Source organism: Curcuma longa, chromosome 1, assembly GCF_044706935.1.
Source record: "Curcuma longa cultivar G26 ecotype Majalengka, Jawa Barat chromosome 1, ITB_CL_G26_1.1, whole genome shotgun sequence".
Classification (NCBI taxonomy): Eukaryota; Viridiplantae; Streptophyta; class Magnoliopsida; order Zingiberales; family Zingiberaceae; genus Curcuma; species Curcuma longa.
Genome location: NC_133861.1, coordinates 1,532,795 through 1,546,156, shown reverse-complemented (window position 1 = coordinate 1,546,156; position 13,362 = coordinate 1,532,795). Strand labels below are relative to the sequence as shown.

At 39.5% G+C, this 13,362-nt stretch overlaps 1 long non-coding RNA gene across 1 annotated transcript; it reads right to left on the bottom strand.

Annotated features, from left to right (window-relative positions):
* Positions 1-695: 695 nt before the first annotated feature.
* LOC141821320 (uncharacterized) lies at positions 696-1,380 on the bottom strand. The gene is made up of 3 exons (XR_012601211.1): positions 1,279-1,380; positions 891-968; positions 696-799 (listed from the first exon to the last, which is right to left on the bottom strand). It is a non-coding gene; the product is annotated as an uncharacterized LOC141821320 (long non-coding RNA).
* Positions 1,381-13,362: the final 11,982 nt, after the last annotated feature.

Sequence of the window (13,362 nt, the reverse complement as noted above, 5' to 3'; positions counted from 1 at the left end):
CCCTTGAATTAGTCAGATAGGTTGTCTTGGTTCCTCCCCGGCTTTTCATTCATATTGAATCCCATCCGAGTGCGCTGAAGAATTATCCCCGGGAGTACGAAAGGCCCACCCCAAAACAAAAGCGAATAGTCCTAAAAGAAATAGTAAATTTATTAAGAATGGTAGAAGAGAATGCAGGAGTGGGAATTGACTATATAAATTGAGATCAAATTCTAGTTGTAGAGAAATGCAGGAGTGGTCCAGTAGAAGAGAGATAATACTACGGGAGCCTAAAATCAATGCCTACTAGTTATTTCGGTATGGTTTAGTCAACTCTACTACAAGTAATTCCGCTATTCCGGTCCAGTCCTCTTTAAGTGCGCTTCCGCGTACTATAGGAAGGCCCTTTCGAATTCACTCTTTAACGCTTTAGCTATAGCACAAATAATGACTACATAGTTACCCACAACCTTTTTTCCGTGGGTATAGCATCTAGCCACATGATATTTTTTCTGTGGGTATAGATTATAACCACCAATTTTATTATAAATAATTAAAATTTAAAATTCAATTTATATATTTAAATTTATATCACAATAGCAATCACTTAAAAAAAGACTCCAATTATATTAAAATCAAATCATATCCTAAAATTATAAATATCAATATTACAAATGAAATCATGAAAATCTAAAAAAAGTACATAACATGTTATGCCCCAAGTACATATATATGGTGCATACAAAATACAATGCCAAAATATGATAGACGTAAATCACCAACAATCAACAAGATGAGCACCTTCACTTCTAGTTATCACCTGCAAATTAAATTATAATGAAACATTAATATAAGTGAATGTATTTAACAAAATTAACTTCAATCTTAATGAAAATAATCAAATTAAATACCTACTATCTTCATAATCTTCATGAACTTTGAGATCCTGAATTGTTTTGATCATTTGGCTTACTTGAAGCATCAGGAACCTATAAAAAAATATACAAAAGTAAAGTATGAGACTCATAATTCCTAGTTGCACTATTCACATCATCATGGAAGAATTTATACTTGAAGAGTAAAGTAGTTAGAAGGTAGGCAATATGCAAAAGTCAAGAGGAGAAGCGTTGACTACGAATAAAACGAAAGTGAAGTTATTGGCTAATTCTCTTAATTAGTACTAAAACTAATTAAACTAACAATCAAAACTAATATTATTTAGATAAGTTAAATTTATACTGCATGTAGAACAAGTTTTTCAAACAAAATATAAAAGAAATTTATCTGATATTAGCATACCTGTTCAGCTGCAAGTTGTAGGATGTTTTGCACAGCTTCTTCTGGCAAATGATTTTGCATTAATTTCAACACATTTGTCAACAATCCCTTAATCTGCGCAACTTCTTGATGTAAATCTGCATCTGTAGATGATGAAGCTTAATAGGGAGAGGCTGTGATCTCTACAGAGTGCACGTAGTGCACTTCGTGGGCAAGCGTGGGGTGGTGGTGGGCGGTTACCAAAACTGCCAACACGAACTAATAGTTGTCTTATTTATCTCCCTCTCTAATCCACCAACAAAGAATCCCATACAAACAAAATATATGAAGCCGTTGATAATTATTGAACAAACCAGACAGAACAAGAGCAACAACTAGCAAAGGGGAGCGGCGAACGACGGGCGAGCGGCGAAGGCGAGCGGCGAAGGTGAGCACAAGGATGAGCAAAAAATCATGAGAGATTAGAGAATCGCGGATGGATAGGCGTCGAGCGAGCAACCAGTGAAGGGGAGGGGCGAACGGTGAAGGGGAGCGGCGAACGGCGAAGGGCAGTGGCGAATCACGAGGGATTATAGAATCGTGGCGGTGACAGTAGAAGGTTTTAGAGAATCGGCACAGTAAAATAGGTTAGGTAAGGAAATAGGGTATAAGGAAATAATGGCATGTATAAAATTTATCATTATAAATAGTTTAATATAATATTTTAATTAAAAATATAATCTTTTTTAATAGATATCATTAAACATTATTTATAATGATATTTTAAATTAAATATCATTAAAAAAATATCGTGATAGATCATATTTCTAATAGTGATATTAACGATCAAAATAAATTGATAAGAGTAAAAGAAACAAAAGGGATAACTTGAGCAAAAAATTTACGTGCCAATGGAAGGGAGACGGGGAAGTGAGGGCGCGTGCTTGCGTGCAAGCTAGGGCAAAAACTTGATGCCCCGATAGAAGAGCGACGGATTTTCATGAAAACTCTAACGTAATATTAAATACGTATAGGTATAGCATAAGATTTAAAAATATATATTAAAAAATGAAAGTATAGATAAGAGTGTAACATGCATTAAAAAATATTAATATTTTATTTAAAAATTTAAATATACCAATAATTAAAATAGGTTACACTTAATATTTTTATATTATGATTTGATTTTTCATTAATAAAATTTATCATCATAAATAATTTAATATGCTACTGACGCCAGACGGAATAGTGATTATTCTGAAGGCAGAAGATTGGAGGAGAATTGAGAAGGGATCAAAATCGAGAAATTGGAAAAAAAATAAGTAGAAAGCCGCCGATGGCGCCGCTTCTAGGTTTTTGGCAAAAAAAAATTTATTAATCAATCAAATTGGCCGTAAATGGCTAAACATGCCTATAAATGGGCTATAATCCAAAATCCTAGTTTGACAAAGTCAAAAATACCAAAAATAAAAAATTACTATAAATAGTAAAAAATAAGTTTGCAGATACTGACGGAGCACTAAACGGTGTCAGTTGGGCTAGAATGGGTTTTACCTGGAACCGAATAAAGGTCTCTAAAAGAGCTTTGAAACGCATCTGACCGTGTTTCGTTTTGATTCCTGAGTCAAAAGTTATGACCCGATTCAACTCCTCATGTATTGCCCTTGCATCAGCTACTTTAATATTTAAAATAATTTATTTTGATAAATGTCATTAAAAATTACTTATAATAACAATGAAACTTATAGTGACAATAAATTATAAGTATAGGTATATGCTACTCATACCCACAGTAAAAAAAACTTATAGTGACAGTAAAATATAAGTGTAGGTATAGATATCCAATAGCCACAGTATTGATATCTGTCCCTATAACTTATAGTGACGATGTCATATATCTGTGGCTATATGTTACCTTTACCTACAGTTTGTATATGCGTAGTTAAAGCTTACCGTGGGTATATGACAATTTTCTTATAGTGACAGGCCAATCCAACCGATCTACATATTTAGCACTAACTTACCCAATTAAATTAATTCAACATGACTCGATTAATTTAATTTAAGCTAACTTCATTTCAAATTAACCTCAATTAATCAATAGATTAAATATAATTTATTCATATTAACTAACTTGTTAATTAACTAAATTACAAATAATCCAATGTAAATTAATTAATAATTTAGTTATTAATTATTTACCTAATTAAATTAATTTCCTTGTTAATTAGGCATAAACTATAAGATACTAGAAATTTCATTGTGGTAGTGAATGGAACTCGTCTTGCAAAGACGAAATCAACGAAACCAAATTGGGTCTAATTCGAAATTGTTTGGGTGGTGAACCAAATAATTTAGTTTGAACCAACTTAGTTTGATTCATGATGAAAGAGGCTTTGACAAAATAAAAATGATGGAAAGATTCGTCTTGTGAAGACGAATCAAACAAAACTGATTTGGATCAAATCGGAAGTCGTTTGGTTAGTGAACCAAGTGAACCAAGATTAACCTGGTTCGCTACAGTAACCGGCTCAAGGGTTACAGTAAATCCTAAGATTTAAACCAGTTTAGACCAACCTTAATCCGAGTTACTGTGCATTCCTCTTTAAAACACAAAATTGCCTGATCCTCTCCTCTCCTTCCTTCTTCGTCGCGGCGATTCCCTACCCAACGTCGTCGCCCTTCGTCATGCGTCGCCTCCATTCCACCTCCCAAACCCTAGATTGAGCAGCTCCTCTCCGTTTACCCTATCGTGATCGGTTGTCTTCTCCACTCCACGCCTCAAGCGACGATCACTCACCCGATTCCGTTCCGACGCCATGAACTCTGCTGATCCGCATCTCCCTCCTCTACGTCTCTTCATCCCGGTTCCTCCTCCACCCGACGCCGGCACCGTCGAGTCTGCCCTGCCCAACCATCGGCAAAGGCACTTTGAAGTCCCTGCGTCGCCTCCCTTTGGTTCTTGCCAGAGTTGAAGAACACAGGTGACTAGAAGAAGGGATCGGTAAGGGATGAGACTTTGTGAGTTTGTTGTATTTCCTTGATTTGTTTGATCTGATTGGGCTCTACAACCCTGAGCAGATCGATTCAGGGGGGGTTTCTCCTTGAGTCTCGGTCGTGAGGGAAGAAGAAGGAGGAATCGAAGTAGAGCATGAGAGGTAAGCCTTCTTGAAGCTGATTCTTAATTTCCTTGCTTCGATGTTTGAATCTGGGAATGGTTTTGTGAGTCGGATGTGTCCTTAAGGATTGGATCGGTTGTTATAGTTTGAATCAATAGAGCAAGGATTGGGATCAGATTTGAGCTAACCGTGGTTATTCCTTATCTGGTAATGGTTTTGAGTTGATGTGTTGTTGATGGATTAGTTGATATATGTTGAGGAATATGAATAGTTCAGTGGGTTATCAGTGGATCAGGGTTGTGATTGTAGAATGGATTAAGGGATTGATGTGGATTAAGTGTGGATTGGTTGAGGCTGGTCAATGGTATGTTGACCAGTGACCTAATTGTAGATTGATTAGGGTTATGTGTAGGTTAGTAGAGGTTGTTTAGGGTTTGTATGTTGTTCTGAAATGGGGTTAAGTTGGTTGAATAATGAAAATAGATTTATTAATGGAAATTAATGGGAGTTGCTTATTGTTGAGAACCGATGTAAGGTGAGGTTAGGTTAGGTTTAGTTGTGGGTGGCTAATGATCAAGATCTGGATTGATCATTGAAGTGTAGGTTGGGATTTATCAATTGATGTGGGAAGAGGTCGATAAATGGATTAGGTTAAGTATGGATTAAGGATTTGTTCCAGTGGAGTTTCTTTAGTTTAGGTTAGTTTATTAGTCTGATTGGGGGTTCGTTGATTTTTAGGTTATGGTTAGGATGTGGTTAAGTTAGTTAGGTTAGGTTAAATCTGATTTAAATCTAGGTATGATTTTAGTGTGATTTTATTAGTTTAATTGTTGTATTTAGGAATATTGTTTATTCCTTTTTTTAGGACCTTGATTGATTGGTGGTCCTATATTTATGGGGTTCGATTGTTAACGATCGTCGAATTCAGGTGGGTACTCTATACTTGGTTAATACAGGTTTATTTTCTAGTGCATGATTTGTTGTTGCTATTTTATCTGTCTTGTTGCAATTCATGCTGCTTGAAATAGTTATCTAGCTGATATATTTTGATAATCGTTGTTTGACACTTATCAGTTGACCTTGTGATGATCTATTATTACCATGCTGATACTCTTGTTATCTAGATCATTTACCCTATTGATACTCGTATGATTCGTTGCTTGATACATGATGAATGACATCTGATTGATCTATCTATAGAACAGTCTAAACCGTTATATTATCGACCTATGTTGACTTCTCTTGATTCCTGTTGAGCATGCTATTTAATTGTAGCCATTACATATTGGGATGATCATCATACATCCATATGCTAGTTGTAGGTGTTGATGGCAGCATTATTGGCTGTTTTTGTTGGCTCTTGCTTGACACTGTGTTGTGGTGGCACATGGGTGAGAGCATATGTTGCACTATAGTTGAGTGCGATCAGGACTAGCTATATTACCCTCCTGCTACACTGTCACTCCCCACTAGATTGGCTGTGGTTAGTTGTTGGAGCTTGTGCAGTATGTCCTATTGTGCGCCCCATTTCACTGCCCTGGGGGGAGACTGGGATGACGAATGCAGACAGTGACTTGCATTTGAGTGCAATGGTTGTTGCATATTTACATGCATTTGTTGGTAGGTTATATATAGTTTATGTTATTCATATGGTTGTGGCTATTGCACTTGGTTGCTATGATTGCTGCATTGTGTAACATTTTATACATGATTACATGTACATGATTCCTATACCTGTTGCACAGTATTGTTCTTGCTTTATTATCTCAGTTGATATACCATGTTCGATTTCCTTGATTCATATTACCTATTGATATCTATTACCTATTGATTATTATTTACTTCATCTATACATGTTTACTCTGGCCTGTATACCTTTGTTATTCCTACTGATTACCTTTATATGTACTTCATTCTTGTACCCATTGAGTATCTAATGCTCACTACCCAAACCCTAGAGTTGCTTTGTTTCTCCCCAGGTAGTAGATAGGTTACTTGGAGCTTGGAGTTTTGGTTGGTTGCTTCCATCTCACATCAGAAGGTTAAGTATGTTTTGGTTTATTCGGATGTTGTCGTATTCGATATGGTTGTAGTTGTGGACTGATAAACTATGTGTGTATATCGATGTTTTGGATTTATGGTCATGGTTGTATGTTTTTACTTGGAGACATCGCATTTTACTTATGTTGGTTTGTGTGCATGTGATGGTGGTTGTGTGGTCGTGTAGGCCTTATATTGCATCTGTTGTGTGTGTATGTGATGTATTGTTGGACGTGTAGTCCATATCATGGTCGTGTGGGCCATTCTGTATACATGTATTCAGGAAAAGGTCATTGTTACAGGGGAAATACTATCGAAATTTTTCGGACGGCCTCCCGGGACATGACAATTTAGAGGTATCAGAGCGAGGTTTTATGATCCATATGTGATTTTCCGGATTTGTCGTTGCATTGTTGAGTCTATCTGATACAAATTTAGTGGTATTAGAACAGGTTAGTTCATTTCGGAATTATCATAGTTTTGAGTCTATCTAAGCATGGTTTTCCGATCTGTATGTAGTTTTTTTGGATTTGTCGTTACCATTGCGTTTGTGTCCATTTTCGGTGTCTTACGGATTTATCGTTAGAGTTATCGTGTATTTGTTGTCTTCGAGATTTATCATTGCATTGTGTAGGTCTATCTGATACCAATTGTTTGGTATCAAAGCACATTAGGTTAAACATTTAGTTTTAGGGTCCATATTAGACTAAGCATTAGGTTCTTTAGGATTTTTACCGTATTAGTTTTAGAGTTTAGGTTTAGTTTTTCGAATTTGTTGTCGTATAGATTTTATCGAGTTTTGGGTACTCGATCCAAGTTGTGAGATGGACAGACAGCGGCAAGAATTATCCAAGCAGTTATAAGTAAAATTCCTAGTATCTTTATTACTGTTTCTAGGAATTTATAGGATTTATATATATACCAGGTAATATTATGACCCTTGGAAATCGAGGACGAGGTCGACCACTGAGACGATCCGTTACACCCAGAGAGCCGGAGACTTCCGAGCAAGTTATGGATAATACGGAGATACCCTTGTTAGATCCGGTGCCGGCTACAGTTAGCAAGTGTGTGGACAAGAGTCGGATACTATCACTGACAAAGTCTATCAAGGACCGATTGACTCTATTCCATGGGGGATCTGACCCATAGTTGGCTTGTTCTTGGTTGGAGAGTTTTACTGATATATTCGCGTATATATCTTGCAATGAGACAGAGAAGGTTGAGTTAGCAGTATACCACCTTCATGGTCAGGCTGTCACGTGGTGGAAAACTCAGAGGACTGTACTCGGAGAGCGAGACTTATCTTGGTTATCCTTCAGAGAGCTTTTCGAGAGGTAATATTTTTCAGCAGCGTTCTGTCAGGAACAACGCCAGGAGTTTCTAGACCTTAAGCAGGGTGATTGCTCGGTTACTGAATATCATACGAAGTTTTCCAGACTTTCGGAGTTCTACCCACAGTTGGAAGCTCAGGACCGTGATCGGATGCTCCAGTTTACTTAGGGATTGGCTGTATATATTCGGCTAAAGATGTCTAATTGCACAATTAACACATATAGAGAGGCACTAGACCGGGCTCTGATTATTGAGACGACCCAGCGGCAGGTGACCCAGGAGGGAGATGCAGAAAAGTCAAAAGGACAGAGTTCACAGAGTTTTGGTCAGAAGAGACCAGCTAAGGGATTCGGTACATGGGATTCCTCCAAACGACAGAAAGGGAAATGGCCTGCTAGATCTTCGAGTGGCTCTCAGAGGAAGGAGATCACGGAGAATAAATGTTATCGCTGTGGATCTGGTAGTCACCAGGTTTCAGATTGTCTATTCGATCAGGCTGTTTTCTATTACTGCAAACAACCTAGTCACATGATTGGCGACTGCACACGGAGAGCTCAACTGGAGCGTACGAATACTTTCACTGGGAGGAAGACCCATACAGCCGCGACAGTAGAGGGTACCTGCGAGACACAGAGCACCTCAACAGCAGAGAGCTCTACCTTCTTCAGGACGCATGTGTCAGATCCAGGGGAGAGAGTATATAGTATTACCAGCAGATTCCCAACCAGAGATCTGTTATGTGGCAACTCAGGTGCAGCAGCGACCACCAGCAGCACAGACTTACAATATACCTCTCCACTATGTTCAACAGCCGATTTCTGTACCTCAGAGTCAGATTCCTATAGAGTGGAGGTCACCTATATCTCAGCCAGCTACACAGCCGTCCAGCACAGAGGTTGGTCGAGCGTATGCTATCACACGAGAGGAGGCGCAGTAGGCCGATGGATCGGTCATCCGTGGTATGGGTTCAGTTTATACTATATTTGCTGATACCTTGTTAGATACGGGTAGCTTACAATTATTTATGTCTAGATTATTTTGAGAAAAATTAGACGAATTCCTATTATTAGATCGTGTAGTCTAATAGTATCTTTACCTTCGGGTAAAGTACTTACTACAAATTAAAAGATTAGAGAATGTCCATTGGATTTCGACGGTCATACTCTTACGGTAAACCTTCAGGTGCTGGATATGATAGAGTTTGATATCATTCTTGGTATGGACTGGTTAACCACTATCATGCTACGATGAATCTTCAAGCTGGAGTTGTCACGACCTGAGAGATAGCCGTCCGAAAAATTTTGGCAGCATCTCTCGAGTATCCATGACAATTTCCTGAATACAAACATGAATATAAGGCCCAAACGGCCTATCCATACTACAAAATATGGATTTATACAACTGAACAAAAGTAAAGGTGACACACACGACCACTTACACATCCTACACATGCATAAGAAAGAAATTTCTAATTCTACACAACTATTAACGAATAAACTCGTAAAGTAACGAAAGTCCAAAGTTACGAATGCGGAAACGTAAAGGAATACAACGACAAAATCACAGATAGGAAACAGAATCTAAAATCACAAAAAGTAGACAACTACACACATAGTACCACACATACTACAATACATTCACAAACACACAACATCAAATCCTCGGAGTGAGATGGCGAAGTTGGCAGATCTCTGGCCTCATCTGTAAGCTCCTACCTGATATCTGGGAAGACAGAAAAATCCTAGGGTCCAAATATGTGAGTACAAATACTCAGTGGGTAATATAAAAAGACAGTACATGAACGAAGTAAATAGCAAGAGTACAAATACATACCAGAGGTCAACAAGGTATCAATAATATCTCTGCAGGTAATAAGCAACTAAAATAGGTCTCATGAAATGTCATATGAATGACATGCCACACATAATGCAACAATCAAGAATCAAACAAGGATACAACCAAGATACGTTATACATGTGGTCCATACATATATATCATGCACATGATGCACATATGCATAATGCAGCTGCCTACACTCACTATAGCACTCATGTATGTAATGAGTCTGAGGGTGTCCGACATCGGGGGGCCAGTGCTCCATGCCCTACAATAAAGTAGTATGGTGACCCAAATCCAGAAGTAGCCATGTATAGCTACGTATATCCTATGGCCGATATCTGTCCTCTAATACTCATCCCCGAAGTATCATCCATATACTCTCCGAGTACCACCCTTAGCCGGTGTTGAGGTCAAATCATCGACTCGGCTGCGTACACTGCCATACAGCCACCATCACCGCGATGGAAATAGGGTATGATAACCACCTATATAGATATACCACTAAAGCCATCTACCATCACGATAGACCCACAACATTGGGATTTACAATCGTTATCATGCATCATGATGAGATGCTCAAATCATAGTAATCAGCATCTACCACACTGATCAACGAGCGTAGGTAATAAACCCTAATGATCATAGGTATCATAAGAAAAGAGCTATAACCAATAATGATCACAGATGTCATACTCAAGGATAGAAACAATAATCAAGAATGATAATCCAAGATCAACAGACATAAGGACAAGCATGGTATAAACATGAGTAATATAAGAAGTATACAAATAACAGAAAGGAATAGAATCAATGTATCAAACTACAACAACTGTAAAAGAATCATGCACTGGAAATGGAAAAGAACTGTATTGACCAAATACAGTAAATTACCCACCTGATGTATCGCAGGTCAAATAATAGAACCATCAGAAATATATCCTCGTATAGTATCAAAATCCTATAATCGCTCAGGGTCCTGCAAGAAAATAATACATCCCTAAATGCAAAGCCATATCACCAAGAAACCCTAATCAATTTAGAGTTAGTTTAATTCTATTAATTAACCTAACTTGGATTAGACTAATCTAACCATTAGGTTTCCATTAACATGAGTTAACTAATTAATTAATTAATGGTATCAACCAATTAACTAATTAATCGTATTAACCCATTAACACAATTAATCTTAGGTTTAATCAAACCTAAGCTAACCAACTGAATCGATCCAAAATAGAAGCATGTACAAAAAATCTAATTCTAACCCTTTTCACTAGAATTCAATAGATCCATCCTAAGAACCAGAATCAACAATCCCTGAATCATCAAATCCCACCAACTAATCAACCCAAAAAATCAAGAACTATCAAATTAATCATTCCTCTGATCTAACCTACCTAAACGCCAACAAATCGATCAAACAGTAACCCTACTCCAACTCACCTGAACAGCACACAACCCATCCACCAAGATAAGTCCACAAGATCTCTTGCTAATCAAGAATAATCAACCTTTAATCGACAAGAAGACTTACCCCTAATTGGATTGAACGCCCTAGATCCACCCTTCGCTGCCGAATCCATCAACCTCAACAAGTCGAATGGTTTTGTTCCGCAACTGTCACTCTTTATGATCAAGCGCACAGGAACCTCCTCATAAGATGCGTCCGGCTGGAGAGGAACAGGTACTTCCTTCAGAACATGCGAAGGATGAGGTATGTATTTCCGCAGCATAGAAACATGAAATACGCTATGTACACCCGCAAGTGTCGGCGGTAATGCCAGGCGGTATGCCACCTCGCCAATCCGCTCTAGTATCTCAAAGGGACCAATGTAGCGTGGAGCCAAGCTTTCCCTTCAGTCCGAACCTCTTCACCCCTTTCTTGGGTGAAACTCGCAAAAACACATGATCGCCCACAGAGAACTCCAATGGCCGACGTCTCCGATCTGTATAACTTTTCTGTCTATCCTGAGCCTCTGACATACGTCGTCGGATAACTCGTACAAGCTCGGCCTCGTGCTGTATACTCTGTGGACCCAATAACTGTCGCTCGCCGACCTCCTCCCACAATACCGGAGATCGACAGGGTCTACCATACAATGCCTCAAATGGAGCCATCTGAATAGTAGAATGGTAGCTGTTATTATACGCAAACTCCACTAAATGTAAGTGATCCTCCCAGCTGCCACCGAAATCCATAACACACGCTCTCAATAAGTCCTCCAGAGTCTGGATAGTGCGCTCTGACTGACCGTCTGTCTGGGGATGGAATGTTGTACTGAAGTGAAGCTCTGTGCCCAATGCCTGCTGCAGACTCTGCCAAAATCGGGAAGTAAACCGCGGATCTCTATCAGAAATAATACTAGCAGGTACACCGTGTAATCTGATAATCTCTCGGCAATAAATGTCGGCTAGACGATCCAGTGAATCTATCCGACGTATCGGAAGGAAATGAGCGGATTTGGTTAATCGATCGACGATTACCCAAATCGCATCATGTCCCTTCCGGGTCTTGGGCAAGCTAGTAACGAAATCCATAGTGATGTGCTCCCACTTCCACTCAGGCAATGGTATCTTCTGAAGTAATCCTGCTGGTCTCTGGTGTTCAGCCTTCACCTGCTGACAGACTAAACACCTCGCAACAAAATCTGCGATGTCTCTCTTCATGTCGTTCCACCAATAGAGGCGCTTAAGGTCTCGATACATACGAGTACCACCCGGATGTATCGCAAACCTCGAATGATGTGCCTCATGCAGCAATTCATCTTTAACCGGATGCTGCTCTGGAACACAAAGTCGACCTCGAAATCGAATTATCCCTTCTGCGTCACATGAGAACTCTAACTGCTGTCCAGAGTCCACTCCTGCTGCGGATAAACTGCAGATGCTGATCGCTAGCCTGGGCCAACTTAATCTTCTCCACTATAGGTGACTGAGCAACCATCGAAACTAGAACACCATGCTGAGTCCGACTATGCTCTATCAGTCCCAACTCTGAAAACTGCCGGATCAGATCAGTAACGGCTACCATCTGACTAGCCAGAATCCCCCGTGACTTCCGACTAAGCGCATCTGCGACCACATTAGCTTTCCCTGGATGATAGCTAATGGTACAGTCGTAATCCTTCAGATACTCCATCCAGCGTCTCTGTCTGAGGTTCAGTTCTTTCTGGGTGAACAGATACTTCAGGCTTTTATGATCTGTGAAAATCTCGAAGGTAACTCCATATAAGTAGTGTCGCCAAATCTTCAAAGCGAAGATAATAGCGGCAAGCTCCAAATCATGCACAGGGTAGTTCTTCTCGTGGTCTTTCAACTGACGAGAAGCATAAGCGACTACCCGGTCACGCTGCATCAATACCGCACCTAGTCCCTGGAATGATGCATCTGTGTAAAGTGTGAATCCATCTTCGCCAGAAGGAATCACTAGAATCGGAGCGCTCACTAACCGCTGCTTAAGCTCCTGGAAGCTAGTCTCGCAGGCCTCTGACCAGACGAACTTCGCTCCCTTTTTGGTTAGACGAGTCAGCGGTGTAGCAAGACGCGAGAAACCCTCAACAAATCTCCGATAATATCCTGCTAAACCCAGAAAACTACGGACCTCCTGAACTGTCTTCGGCTGCTCCCAACCAGTAACAGCCTCTATCTTCTGAGGATCAACAGAAATCCCTCTGCTAGATACAACGTGTCCGAGAAATCCCACCGATGATAACCAGAAAGCACACTTGCTGAACTTTGCGTACAGCTGCTCCCGACGTAATGTCTCGAGTACAATGCGGAGATGCTGCTCATGCTC